This window comes from Calypte anna, chromosome 7, assembly GCF_003957555.1.
Source record: "Calypte anna isolate BGI_N300 chromosome 7, bCalAnn1_v1.p, whole genome shotgun sequence".
In the NCBI taxonomy this organism is placed as follows: Eukaryota; Metazoa; Chordata; class Aves; order Apodiformes; family Trochilidae; genus Calypte; species Calypte anna.
Window position 1 is genome coordinate 13758099 of NC_044253.1, and position 13493 is coordinate 13771591.

Sequence of the window (13493 nt, forward strand, 5' to 3'; positions counted from 1 at the left end):
AGGATCTTCCACTCTGTAAGTTCATGTGCACTAATGCTCTTAAAGCTTCTACAATTGAAACTGAGAAACTACTAAAAATTACTGTTTAACTGATGGTAAATGGCTGTATTTATTATTTTATGGTTTTTTACTCTATATTAAAGATAGAAAGAATCCAGATTGCTCTAGATGTTTCTAGAGAAGAGGGAGTTACACCCTCTTCTGAATCCTGCATGCCTGAATATGATGTCTGAGGTGCTTGGTGATACAGTTTCTGGAGCAAAACTAATTTTCCCTTTGTGGTAAAGGGGAAGGTTTTTTCCCTGGCTTAATGTACCAGCAACAAGAAACCAGAGGGTCTGATTTATTTGTGTCTCTCTGTGGTACCAAATTTCCAGTGACTACTCAGGGTGGCTGCCTTTCATTCAACTACTTCTTAGGTTTGAGATTTTACATTTGCTTATCCAGAGAGATGAATAACTTTAAGGGCAGACTTCTGAATGTCTTCAGAGTCTCATCAGGTTACTTGCAATTTCTGTATGGTCCTGGTGATTCTTTGATTATTGGCATCTCTTGAATTTCTTAGTAAGTTAGAAGAAATTCCACTGAAAGCCTTAAAAAGGGGATCTTGGAATGGAAGCTCCTAATGTGTTAAAATACATTGCCTAGTGAGATGTATATATATGAAAAAAAAAATTATAATCTTCTGTAAATTGACAGTACATAAATTATCCTGCTTTGGGGCTAAAGCTATCTACCAACTGGCAGACTGGCTAAGATGATTCCTGACAACCAAAGTTGTGACTCTTGACTCCTCAATGGAGAGGACGTGGGGATGGTGTTCAGCAGCCCAGCTTGCATTCTTGCAGCTGCTGCAATGCCACTCTTGTCCTGACAGTTGACCACACAAGAATTGCACAGCTCTGAACTCTTTAATACAGCTCCAGCTGATTAATCAGAAAAAAAGGAATGAAATCCAGTGCTATGCATGTGGTAGACACTATATTTTTTCCTCTTTTTCTTCCTGTCGCGATCCGACCTATTATTTTAATATTTTGTTTGAGGAAAACCAGCCACTGCTTCAGAGACGCGCAGAATTACAAAAGAAAATAATAATACTTAGTGATTTTAACAAGTTATAGGGATTTATTTTCAGGGAACAAGAGAACAAGTAAAGAGAGGAGATCGGGTTACCGAGTCCGGGCCGCGGCGGAGCTGTTCTCGGCTTTGCCTTCAGGGCTGGTTGCTCCTTGGCTCCTGGCTGCTTCTGGAGTTAGCTGCTCTGGTGGCTTGTCCGTCGCTTGCTGGCTCGCCGAATGTTTGCCGAATGCTTGCCGATTGCTTGGTTCTTTTTTGTTGGGTTTTTAAAATAAAACGGGGAGAGGAAGGAGGGGGTCTTCGTTTGCATAAATTGAAGAAATTCACGGGTTTCCCGGAACAGACTTTTCCTTATCTATTTGTTAATTTCCCTATTGTTTTCGGTAGGCGCCGGGGAGGTGGTCTGACGAGTTTTAGGCCTCAATAGGTGCTAACGAGGCATTCTTACAGGATTGGTGAAAGAATTTGCTCGAGAAACATTTGAAATTTTGAAAAGGTTCACATCACTTCCTTTTGTATGTTTTTTTTATGCTTTTTAATTACAGTTTCAATTTTTCATCCTGAACTTTCTCAATATCCTAAGGCTGTAACTTGGGCAACATATAGCACATACTGAAAAATAAGTTGTTGTTGAAATTACAAGGTACAGTTACAATGTGTTCTTATCTGAGAATTGTGTTTTTAAATGATAGAAAGGCAATTTTTCCCTGAGGTCTTAAATAGGTGTAGTAGTTGGTACTAATTTTGAGGTAAGCTGCTGCTACATTATCAAAGAGCTTAGAGAGCCAGTGGTGTTGAACATGATTGATGTCTCATAGATTTCCAAAGAATTTTCATTCATAAACTGGAAGAGCTACAAGTGTGAATAACTACCAGGGTGTTTTGCTGGACTGACTGCAGAAGATTCTCACTTGTGTTGTTTATGCTCAGAAGTAGCTGGAGGAAGTTTGATTTGGGGCCAGAGCAACAGAACAAAAGTCAACACTTGTGGTTTTTTTTTTAAATTCAGCCTAGGCTTTTGGATGCCTGAAGCACTATGTTCTCTCTGAGTTGCCAGGTCATCATAATGTATAATTTTGGTTAATGAACCACACTTCAGCTCATCCTTCAGAAGTCAATGTACAATGCACATGCATTGATTGCAAGGCTGCATTTGTAGGCCAGCAGGAAACATTACATGACCTAATCCAGCCTGGTGAACATCACCACTCATTAATACTTCTATACTAAGCCCAGCAGTGAATGCTTGATGGAAAAGCATCTCCCAGAGGTACATCTGATCTTGACAGAGCTATAAAAGTTCCCCTTATTGCAAGGAATCTAATCCATTTCTGAGCTTTCTCTTGTTTTGGCCGTTGTTCTTTTTTTTTTCCAAGGAGATGGAATACATTATTAGGATATCTCAGCTGGTAGTACCAAAGCCCCACATCCTTGTCATGTTTTATAGAGAAGTAACAAAACCATTTCTTTTCCTTTTGCATTCATAACATTACTCTTCAGCAAAGATGCACCTTGTTACAGAGCAATTTTGGCTTTGACCTGGGGAAAACCAGAAAAAATATATGTGCCTGGGCAAGGGGACAATCATGGCACTTTGAGCTGCCTCAGAGAAACCAAGGGAGACTCCTGGTTTGCATAGAATTGTCCCAGTTTGTATCAAGGAATTAGTCTCTCCACTCTTCCTACTACCTCTTGCCCTGAAGACACAGGCATATCCCCAGCAGGTGTGATTCAGCATAGTCTCCCTGTTGAGTTACTTGGATTTACATCTACAATGTGTCAGACATGCAATCTGGCAGCTGGCAAAGGAGTTTACTCATTTCCACCTCCTGCTGTCTGGAACAGCCTTATCAGTTCTCACTGTCATACTATGGCTTAGCTACAAGCATGTCTTTGAAAACTAAAATTAAATTGCCCTGAACTGCATTTTTGTACATCTCTGCCATCAGATAGATTTTCAGGACATTTGTGAACATCAGAATAGATATCTATTCATTAAAGGAATAAATGGCTTTCCCATGATGCTGACAAATGAAACTTAAAATTTATGACCAATAATTTTAAGTCTCTTGGGACTTCTCCATGCCTGCTGGAGAGACACTCTCATAACTGGAGTAAATCTGGCAGCTTGCGTTAATTAGGAAAGTCATCCACACTCTTAGCAAAAGATTGCAGACTTTACCACCTCCTCATCCTTAGAAGCAGAGACCAAGACAAGCTAGCAGGAGAGAAGTGTGCTACCTCTGAAAGTGCTGTCTTGATTCTGGGAGTCTGAAAAGAAAGACTCCTGGGACTCTGATTTCCTTTCTTTGTTGTGCATCTCAGTTAATACCTAGGAAAAGGGTATGTGCACAAGGATAGGCGCATGTGTGCATGTGCATGTTTAATTAAACTGTTAACATATAAGATGTTTGAAGGTACAACAACACTATTAACTGAATAAGCCCTTGGCTATGACTGAATTTGCTCATTTTTCTAGAAGCAGTGGGTGTACTCAAAGGCTTAACATTTGGAAAGCTGCCTCACATCCACCATATCAAGGACTTAACACACTGACGGCTTTATCAGTGGCAGGATAGCTTGCTTTACAATACTTGGCTGACAGTCTGTCAAGTTCATAACACATTTGTGTGGGCAAGGACTGAGAAAAGATCAGTCCTGGAGCAAAATCAAAGAAATAGAAATGACTTTAGGTGGTGTTTTTTCCCCCTGCCTTATTTATTTTTCTTTTTCCAGTAGAATTCCTGTGCCATGTCACCTCAAGCTCTGATTTCAAACATCCGTCCTAAACTGCACACCTCTTCCCTGAACTTTCTGCCTGTCCCTCTTAGGATCTGTCAGTTCCATATTAGATGACTTGCACCAAGGTTACCAACTCTTCTTCTCCCCTCTGCCCCCTAGCTAGACCTGTGCCTTGGTGCTGAGTTGTACAATGTACTGCCTCCAGGTCTGTGACCCCTTACACCAGAGACCTGTTTTCCCTCACATGTGAACCACTGTATTTGCATGTTATAACTCTGATATTTGAGGGAAAGATGGAGTGCTGCCTCACAGCAGGGAGCCTGTCCTGATTTCTGAGTTGAGATTTAATTCTGCTGCCGAGATAGTTCAGTAGTGGTTGATCTATGCCCTGTATGTTGCTAGAGCTCTTCATCTGTGCAGGCTCTCTCTTTGGTTCCAGATGAGATCTCCAGTCATGTCAGATCATAAGGTGCTAAAATATGACCTGCAGGGTCCTGCCTTCAGTAGTGGCTGCTGGAGAGATGCAGCTTAGAGTATGCAAGACTGGTTGATTTTTAGCACATCCCTTGATATGTTCCTATCACCCACAGTTGCTCTGTTAAGGGGATTAGAGTTTACACTATTGCCAATCCCTTTTAATATCTACTGTGGATCTGTTGCTCATAAATTTGTATAATAACTTTTTGAACTTTATTATATTATCTACTTCTGAAGCCTCCTAGAAAATCAAGCTCCAGGAGTTCCTTACTTGCTGCGTACAGAAAGTTTTTTTTTTAAATGTGTTTTAAACTAATGTATTACTCAGTGTACTGAGTTCTGACATTGCAGGATGTGGTGAATCACAGTTCTGCACTCATCCAGTGCTTTTATAGTCCTTTTAATTGTCCTTGGACCTTCACAAGCTCTAATATTTTTTTCATCAGCAATGGCCCACAGGTGTTTTGAGGTGTGGTTTGCACCAAGATTTCCTATAACAGGGACATCACTTTATATAAATGCTATAAAACCACTTTATATAAACTTTATGGAGAAAGAAGTGTGAAACCTGAGTTCTGATGAAGTTTTTTTACATAGATGTACCATGAGGTGACATAAAAGACCTGTAACAAGCAGTCTTTTACCATTGGGCTTTTGCCCACTATTATTTTATACCTTTCAAATATAATTTTCATTTTATCATTACAGGTACTTTAAGTTGTTACTGCATTGCCAGGAGACTATTTTTCATTGCACAAAATAATGGAACAGGGCAATCTGCCCCCAAAAAGTGGTTCACATTGAAGGGAGTAGTGGATAGGTGCCAGCTGTAGATTGTATGTTGTAATTAATTGTAGGTAATTAGAAACCCTTTCTTGAGAATGATTGACTTGCCATCTGTGTTTCCACCACCACACCTTGTTTCTCCTGTCCAAAGTGTCAGTGCTGACAGCTTCTCACAAGCACAATTTTAGATAACTTGTGCCATATTTAGAGACTTTTGAACAAAGTTCACCAGAGTAATGCAACATTCCCCTTATTTGTAGGGAGAGATTTAGAGGCTGGTTTTAAAGATGCTCTATTGTTAGCAGTGTGCAACTGATTATAATACAGGTGGTCTAAGCAGAATGAAAAAGCCTGCTGCTTACTTGGCATCTAGCATGTGTGCACCTGTGAGTAATGGCAATATCATTATCCCAATTTCTGACCCTTTACTTCCCTTGCCATATATAATCCCTCCTGACTGGCAGGGAGTTAAAGTGTGCTGTAGCTGCCAAAGAAGGAATGGCAGCTGCTTGCATTACTTCTCCTCTAGTCCCGTTGTGCTTCTCAGAGATTGCAATGCAGCCAAGAAGCCAAGCCATGGGAAAAACATGGGAAGAAATTCCTGGTCAGTCATACAGTGGGTGGCGTCTAACCCAGTGGGAAGAAAATGTTATATCTCCTTGAACCCTGCTGCAGGACAGGACAGGATTAATGTTTCCTGGCATACTTCTGGAGTGACACCAGAAAGGCTCAAGTCTCCTGTGACTCCTTCAGTGAGCACTGGAGCACCATTATCTGTGTCTGCTTCAGGCACAGGGTGTCAAATGAAAAAGCACTTCTCAAAGTGCTTTTAAGGAGTAGTGAATAAGGAGCATGCATGGGTAATTCCTGTTTGTTCCTGTGGAATAAGTCCATCATACTTCTGCTGTCACTGGAAATTGTGGTTGTGTTTTTTTCTCCCTTGAATTACTTTTTTTTTTTTTTTTAATTTAGGAATTATACTTCTGTTATTTTTTTTTGTTCTTTTTTTATAGTCTACCTAGAAAAGTAATTTGTCTGAATAGATCTGACATGGAAAGTACTTCTTCCAATATACAGAAAGCAGGTATTGGGGTTTCAGTGAAGACACATAGGACAGGGAAATGAAACGTAAACCTAGACAACAGAATTTGAGCCTGGAATCTGGAATTGTGTGAGCTGTTACTGCTGTAAGGAGGTCAGTGCTGCGAACTGATGCTGCAAGATGTAATCCAGTAGGTTGGGACTTCTATTCCCAAGGAACCTCTGGTTTGGAGTGAAGCTAATCGCTAATCACATCATTGTGCCAGCCTGTTAAACCTATGGGATGGTATTAAGTGCTTCTACCACAAACACTTGAGGTCAGGAAATTCAGCAGCCCAAGTAAGAGTTTGGAAATTGATAGAGACACACATGTGCCAGAAACATAGCCTAATGACACCTCTGACTTGAGAAACCGGATTGTATAAGCTATTTATACACACAACTTAATTTTTTCAGGCCATCCCAGCCATCATTCCCTTCATCATGTGCAGTGATAGTCTTCTTTACTCAGCGTATTGTTAACAGTAAATAAATAATGGCAATTAGAACCAAACAGCTAATCCATGGCTTGTTATATTAATGGGTCATTAGCTATGACAGCAACCTGTCCACCATTCAAGAAAGCAAGCAGGACTGCTGCCTGAGCAGAAAAGTGTGCCTTCTCCCTCATTAGAGCCACAGCAGGGGGTGTGTTCTCATAACACTTCCATTTGTCTGCTTTGTGCAGCTGTCCTACTTTGAGCATCTTGAGCACTATTAGACACAAACTGTCTCACTGACACTAAACCAATTTCTTAGTCAAATTTGGGCCAGTGGAGAGAGTGATGTGTTTGGAGTCAGGAGAACAGAAAATGTAGTAAGTTGAAGAGTTTTCAACTAACCTCTTCAACCAAGATGCCACATGAGTGAAGAAATTTATGTTTCTATTAACATTGTCTTTGAGGACAGCAAAGCATTTGGTTATGTATTCTCTCAGTTTAATGTGTTTTTTGGCTTCATTTGACTCTCATATAGATTTGAGGAAGTATGTGCAAAGTACATGCAAAGATACTCACTGAAAATCAGATTGGATAGAGCAAGTGAATGGGACAGAGCCCGTATGCATTGATTTTGCTTTAATCTGACCTATCCAGGAAAAGAGAGGTGTTGAGAGACTATACATGGAATGAACAATGGCATAATTTAATTTCATAATGTAATTAGGAGAAAAGAAGATGTAAGCAAATGGAAAAAGAAGTCAAATCTTACTTTTTTATGTAGTGGGATATGCTCGGATTCATTGCATGTACATCTTTAGGCCAGGAATTCTACCCCCATTACATTGTGAAGACAGCCTATGGGAAATGTATTCACTATTTTTGAAAGTGTGACAGCAGATGGGAAGATGGGGAAAAGAAGGAAAGAAGGAAGAACACAGGGGAGAATAAACCAGGAGGATCAGCAGAGGCTGTGTTATCATAATACTTTGTGTTTGGTCTTCAAACAAAAGAGCAAGAGCCTTCCCTAAGTATTTAGTTCCACCTTTTATGTATGTGAACCATATGATGTTAAGGCAAACATGGAAGTATCTCTTCTGAGTGTCTTCTACTCTCCTTTGTAAAAATATCCCAAATTATAGAGCCAAAGCAAGCATGGTTGGAAAAAAACATCTGCAAACCTTTAAGGGGAAAAAAGTTTTGTACTTCTGCATCTAAAAAGCAAGTGAGAATTATTTAGCTCCCTCCAACACAGACTGCTTTAGGGACCATCAGATCTGTCTGAGACTTGTCAAGTAGCTAGAAAGTTGTGGTGACCTGGAAGAAAACAACCCTTTTCAAATCCATTTTCGTTATCTGCTGGGCCAGAAAGACTGAGAACACAAATGACAAAGATTTTGAGCCTGAATTTGTTCCAGACCTCTTTTATAGCAGAAAAGCTCAGACTTAGAGGAGACTTATTTAGCCAAGGGGTGTGTTCCTGTCTCAGCTGCTCAGGACTCAAAGCAGCGTCGGCTTTGCTCTCAGGAGCAGAATTCAAAAATCAGTAATGCTTTTTTTTTGCTTTTTTTTTTTATGCTACCATTTAGAAAGGTTAACCAATTAATCTGAACAGTCCTCTTTTAAAGTTATTTTTCATATCTTGTTTAGAAGAGAGGAAAATTGAGGCATCAGGCTGCAACTGATGACAATTTTGCCTGAAACTGGTATAGGACACTAGGTATATTTGAAAGTACAACCCTAAGACCAATGGGCAAGTTTGTGCAGCCACAGAAAAGAACCATTGAAAAGTGTTCCTTCCCAGAGGAACAGCTCTGAAGTCTTGCACTTACAAGTGTGAGTTGTGCCTTGCCCTTTTAATGCTGGTGGAAGAATGGATACATCCGCCCTTAGAGGTCCATTTGGTTTTCGTAGTGCAGTGACCGACACAGTTAAATGGATTTAGCAAGGAAAGCATGATTCCATTAATTTTTATGTACTTATCTGATTACAAGGGAAGTAATGGGATATGCAGGTGGGGTATAATGGGATGGTAAATAAGGTCAGGGAAAAAAACTGTGATTCTGAACTGTAGCTCAGAAGTAGTATCACCAGTCTCAAACATGGATCAAGCATTCACATCTTCTTCTTCACTTTTCTGAGGCAATATTTGGTGTGAGAACCCCAAGCCTCCTTCCTTTATTAGACAATTAGTTGCCATATGGACAGCCCTTGTCTTTTATCTTAATAGAAGTCTTGACAAAAAATCAGCTCACCTGAAAGAGAGCGCAATGCATTCTGAAAGTAGTAGCTTAGCCATGTTGGTCTGAACACAGCCAGATGCAACAGGCAGGGGTTTATAATCTGGTCTTCAGAGCCTTTCTCTAGTAATGCTAATTCAATGCTAGAATTCATCCCAAGTTTCTTGCCCACAGTAATTACGCAGTGACCAGTACAACTGTTCTACCTGTTGTCTTGTCATACCTGCTACTGTAGTATAAGGTGTAGTTGTATGGTAACGATGTTGTCTTCTTTAAAGGACAAGAGGGGACTCGGTGTAATTAAGAAACAGTGCCTTTGTTTTTGGATATGACCCCTGTTACACCTATCTGAAGTAGCCCTGTGTGTTCCCCTTTCCCTGTATCTTAGGTTTGCCAAAAAAATTTAAAATTACCTAATTTACAACATGTAGTGATTCCGATATATTAACATTCATAGTGCATGAAAAGTGCTCCCAGTAGTTTAGTCTGCAATCAGGAGCTAGTTCTTATTCTTCTTCTTGTTCAGGCTGCCTCATTCAATGCCATCAAAATTGTTGGCACTTGTTGGTAAGATGATAATGCTTTCTGGAGTTTCTTTTTCTCAGTTTTGTATTACTGAACCTAATTCAGCTCTGACAGGTTTGTTTTACTGATGAGTCCAAGCCTGTGATTGGATGTTTTAAAAAATGAACAGAGATCTGAAAAGTGGTTCTGAAGAAAACGTAATATCAAGTACATGATATGTTTAATTTAAGTACTTATTTTAACTTGTCTTTTAGCTGCTGACTCAAATGGTCAGTATAGTGCATAAAATTATCTATTAATATAGAGTGCTCTCTTGTATTTTTATGTAGATATGTGCAGATAGGTTTGGAGGAAGAATGAAAGTTGACTGTAATTAGCCAGTTGGGATAGACGGATCATTGTCAGGACTGGTGCAAGACAATTACTGTTGGCTACTTTTTTTTTCTTTTTTTTTCTTTTTTTTTTTTTTTTTTTCCTGTAGCGCTAAAGGCTTTCTGTACACTAGTGTTTGTTTAGCTCCCACTATCACCATGACTTCAAGCCCTCAGATTTTATCCAGAAACTATTTTGTTACATCGCAGAAGTTTAGGGGCTGTTACTCAGAAATCTTCAGGACTGACCACTAACATAAAAGCAGAAGATAGGATTCTAGAAATGGTCATCTTCTACTGATGTAGACTTTGTTTCAGCTCTGTATGGCTTTTTCTCTTTTAGTGAAAAGTCAGTTTTGTCCATTGTTTCCCATTTTAATATCTGTCAATGAACTAGGGAAGGTCCCCCTGGCAACCAGAATTTTTCAGGCTCTATTTTGGGGTCCTGTTTTCCAGAAACTTCAGATTAAAAGCAGTGCTAGCTTTCTAGGTCACTTCTCTCCCAGTGCACATTTATGTTCTGGATTCAGACAAAGAGATTGTGTTGCATTTACTGCCTCTGTGAGACACACTAGGGCCACCAGTCAATCTGCAGAACATTAGAAGTACCTGCTTAATAGAGATGGAATTTTATTGAGTGAATAATGACATTCTACTACTGCAGAAGTAATCACCTTAGATAGAACCGATGCCTCCAGAGGGAGGTATGTTCTTTCCAAAATGCCACCCTGGACATTTCATTTTACTTCCATACAAAACTCCAGAATCTGTCTGACCGTATTGTACTACAGGTTGTCGTGTTTTCAGAGGATGAAATTTATGTTCCATGAAATATGCCATTGCCAAAATTAATAGGTAAATGAACAAAGTGAAACAGACCATTAGAACCACTGTAATATTGTAGTTGCTGGATTGTGGCACAAAAGCAGAAACTAATGGGTAAACATAATCATATTATAGTGACAGAAGCTATCAATGTATAGTACACAGATGTGGTTACACAATGGAAAGCAGTCGACCATTATGAAATATGATTTAGCAGACAGGGCAGTTGCAGGTGATTTTGCTTAGGATAATACTTTCCTTGGCTACTTTGTATTAACTGATGGAAAATTATAAATGGCAGCTATTTTTTTTTTCTATCCTACTGGAATTTCATTTCAATTTCACTTTGATAATTTTCATAATCTTTTTTTAATGTTATTCTGAATCACAATACTGAGTTTTTTTGTGTTGGCAGAAATGTTCCTGAGGCATGAGCAGATTGTTCTTGAATATTCATGCAAATAGGAATTCTGCCAAAGTTTTTTAGAGGGAGTGTTCACTCTAACATCTTGAAGTCTTTTTGATGCCCTTGTCTTTATTGCTGTTCTAAGACTTTGCTTCGTAACTTTAAGTGAACACTCAAACAATATCTAATCCAAATAAACAATTCATAGGCTGAACTGTGTTTGTGTAACATGATTTAAAAGCTTTGAATAGCTAGCATAATCATAACTTTGTATTAATGGACAGCTTGAGAGAAGCTACAATATCGAATGATTCAACTGAAAAAAATACAAAGCTCAAAGATATGCAGGATCAGATCCATTGGATTCAGTATATTTGTACTGACTTAGGCAAGGAAGCTGGTGGATTAACTCCTTAGTTACCACATCTTTCATTAAAATAGTGTAAAACAAACTACTGTACACAGAAACACTGTAAAGTCAGGTATGTATAGAAACTAACAAGTTCATCCATAGCTTTTAATGAAGTATTTGCAGAATCTAAACACTTTGGCACTAATGGATTGAAAAAGCCGATGCTGTGTTCCTATTCTGATAGGTATAGCCTGCAGAACTGGAGTAGAAAGGGGTGGAGAAGCATCTTTAAGCCTGGTTACTGGAGTGGTGCGATATAAATTACAATACTGTCTCTGGCCATTTTTCAGAGCCAAGAAAGGGATTGATGCAGGAGCTTCTTCAGATCTCTCTGCCACTCAAGAGTTCACCCATGCAGGAACATTTTGTCAGTGACTGACTAAAATAGATTCAGAACTGCTTTATTCCACCAAAGTGACTCAGAGTACTTGAAGCACTGGAAGAGGTTTGGGTGCTCACTTGTTTAGCTTTCTCTCCCAGAAGTTTTCTCTCCATGCATATGCAAAAAAAAAAAAAAAAAAAAAAAAAAAAAAAAAAATTAGCAATAGTCAGTTTACTGTCATCTGCACTGAGCAACATCTTTTGAGGGAGTGTGTGGTGGGGAATTGAGTCCTAATGATCTGTTACAGGGAAGACTGAAGTGGTTCAAAGCTAGCCTGGGCAACAGCCAGCATTGATAATTACATTTTTGGATCACAGGCCAATGAAGGGTTTCTCTACACAGAAAAAGAACACTCTGTAGAAGTTCTTCAGTTTGTTTAGATCATGGAATTCAATACATGTGTTTTATCATACTTTTCAACAGCACATAAGTGCTTCCACTGAACAAGATGTAAATTTGCATAGCTACTGTCACCTGGTATGTTAGTTGTGCCTGAGTACAAGTACGTGTACACTTGTACAAGTACAATTGTGTCTGAAGAGACACAGTTTACTGTTTTCACTCACTGAATAAAAAAAAATCATATCCAACTGAGGTTCCAAGTAGAGAGTTAAATCTTGAAATTTTAGGCCTCAAAGCCCTGCTAAAGTCCTGCTGTCATTTATCAAGAGGAATCCTTACTGTTACACCATGCTACTTAATGTGTGATATTGCTATGGTGAGTGTAACCTATGACAAAACAGTGAAAACTTGAATGTGCTAAATGCAGAATTAGGTGACTAGTTGAGTGATAATATATTGTCTAACCTAATGAAAAGACATTACCTTTAAATAATGGACCGCATCATAGATTTAATTATCCCAAGGCAAGGTAGTAGGTGCTTCATGCAGACAAGGTCAATTACCTTATCCAGAAGAGCCTGTTTGAAGTGTGTTATGAATAATTCAGACATAGAAATTAGCTTTGAAAAAGTGTCCCAGGTATAATGTGATGAAAGCATTCAATTTTTAAATATATTTAAGACAACACACAAAGGACAATTATGTCTGCTTAACTGTAAGACTACTTAAAAGACAAAACATGACAATTGTGTGGTCAAATTCACATCAATGCATTACAGAGAGGGAACCATTGTCATGGTGGCATAATCATATCAAGCCACAAGAAACTGATTTATAACTTCATCTGTAGTTTTACGTATTGAATGAAATTCCATCAAAGATTGATTCACGCACTAAACTTTCTCAATACAAAAGACACAGTTTTTGCTGTAATGGCTTTTTTATTTTGTTTATTTGTGGATTTTAGTTCTTTCTCTTTCAGAGGTTAAAAGGAAGGTCAAAGCGAGTGACTTACTTGTGTGATTTTGGAGAGTGTGACAAACCCAGAGGTGAAACCAGAACATTTAACTTTCCATCTTTAATCAGGAGAGCATTCTTCAGCTATAAGCACTAAATTACACTGATTCTAAAACAGTATTGTTCCAGTCTAGGACTATTTAGCATTAGAGTTAAAATGATGACAGTAGCCATGGTAGCACAATGCATGCTCACTTGACATATGGTGACCTTAGGTGTGAATTAGAAATGCAATAAACCGGTAAGTCTGGGGAATAACATGCTCTCTCAGCATATTTTGATTCCAGAGGCAAAACAATAACCTTAGCTTTCTCACTTTGACTTTGCAATAAGTGGTAACGGCCAGGGGAAATCCCTTGGGAGCTGCAGTTTTC

At 38.9% G+C, this 13493-nt stretch overlaps 1 protein-coding gene across 1 annotated transcript in view; it reads left to right on the forward strand.

Annotated features, from left to right (window-relative positions):
• CNTNAP5 (contactin associated protein like 5) overlaps positions 1–13493 on the forward strand; it is a 263642-nt gene that overhangs the window by 187509 nt on the left and 62640 nt on the right. The window lies entirely within an intron of this gene.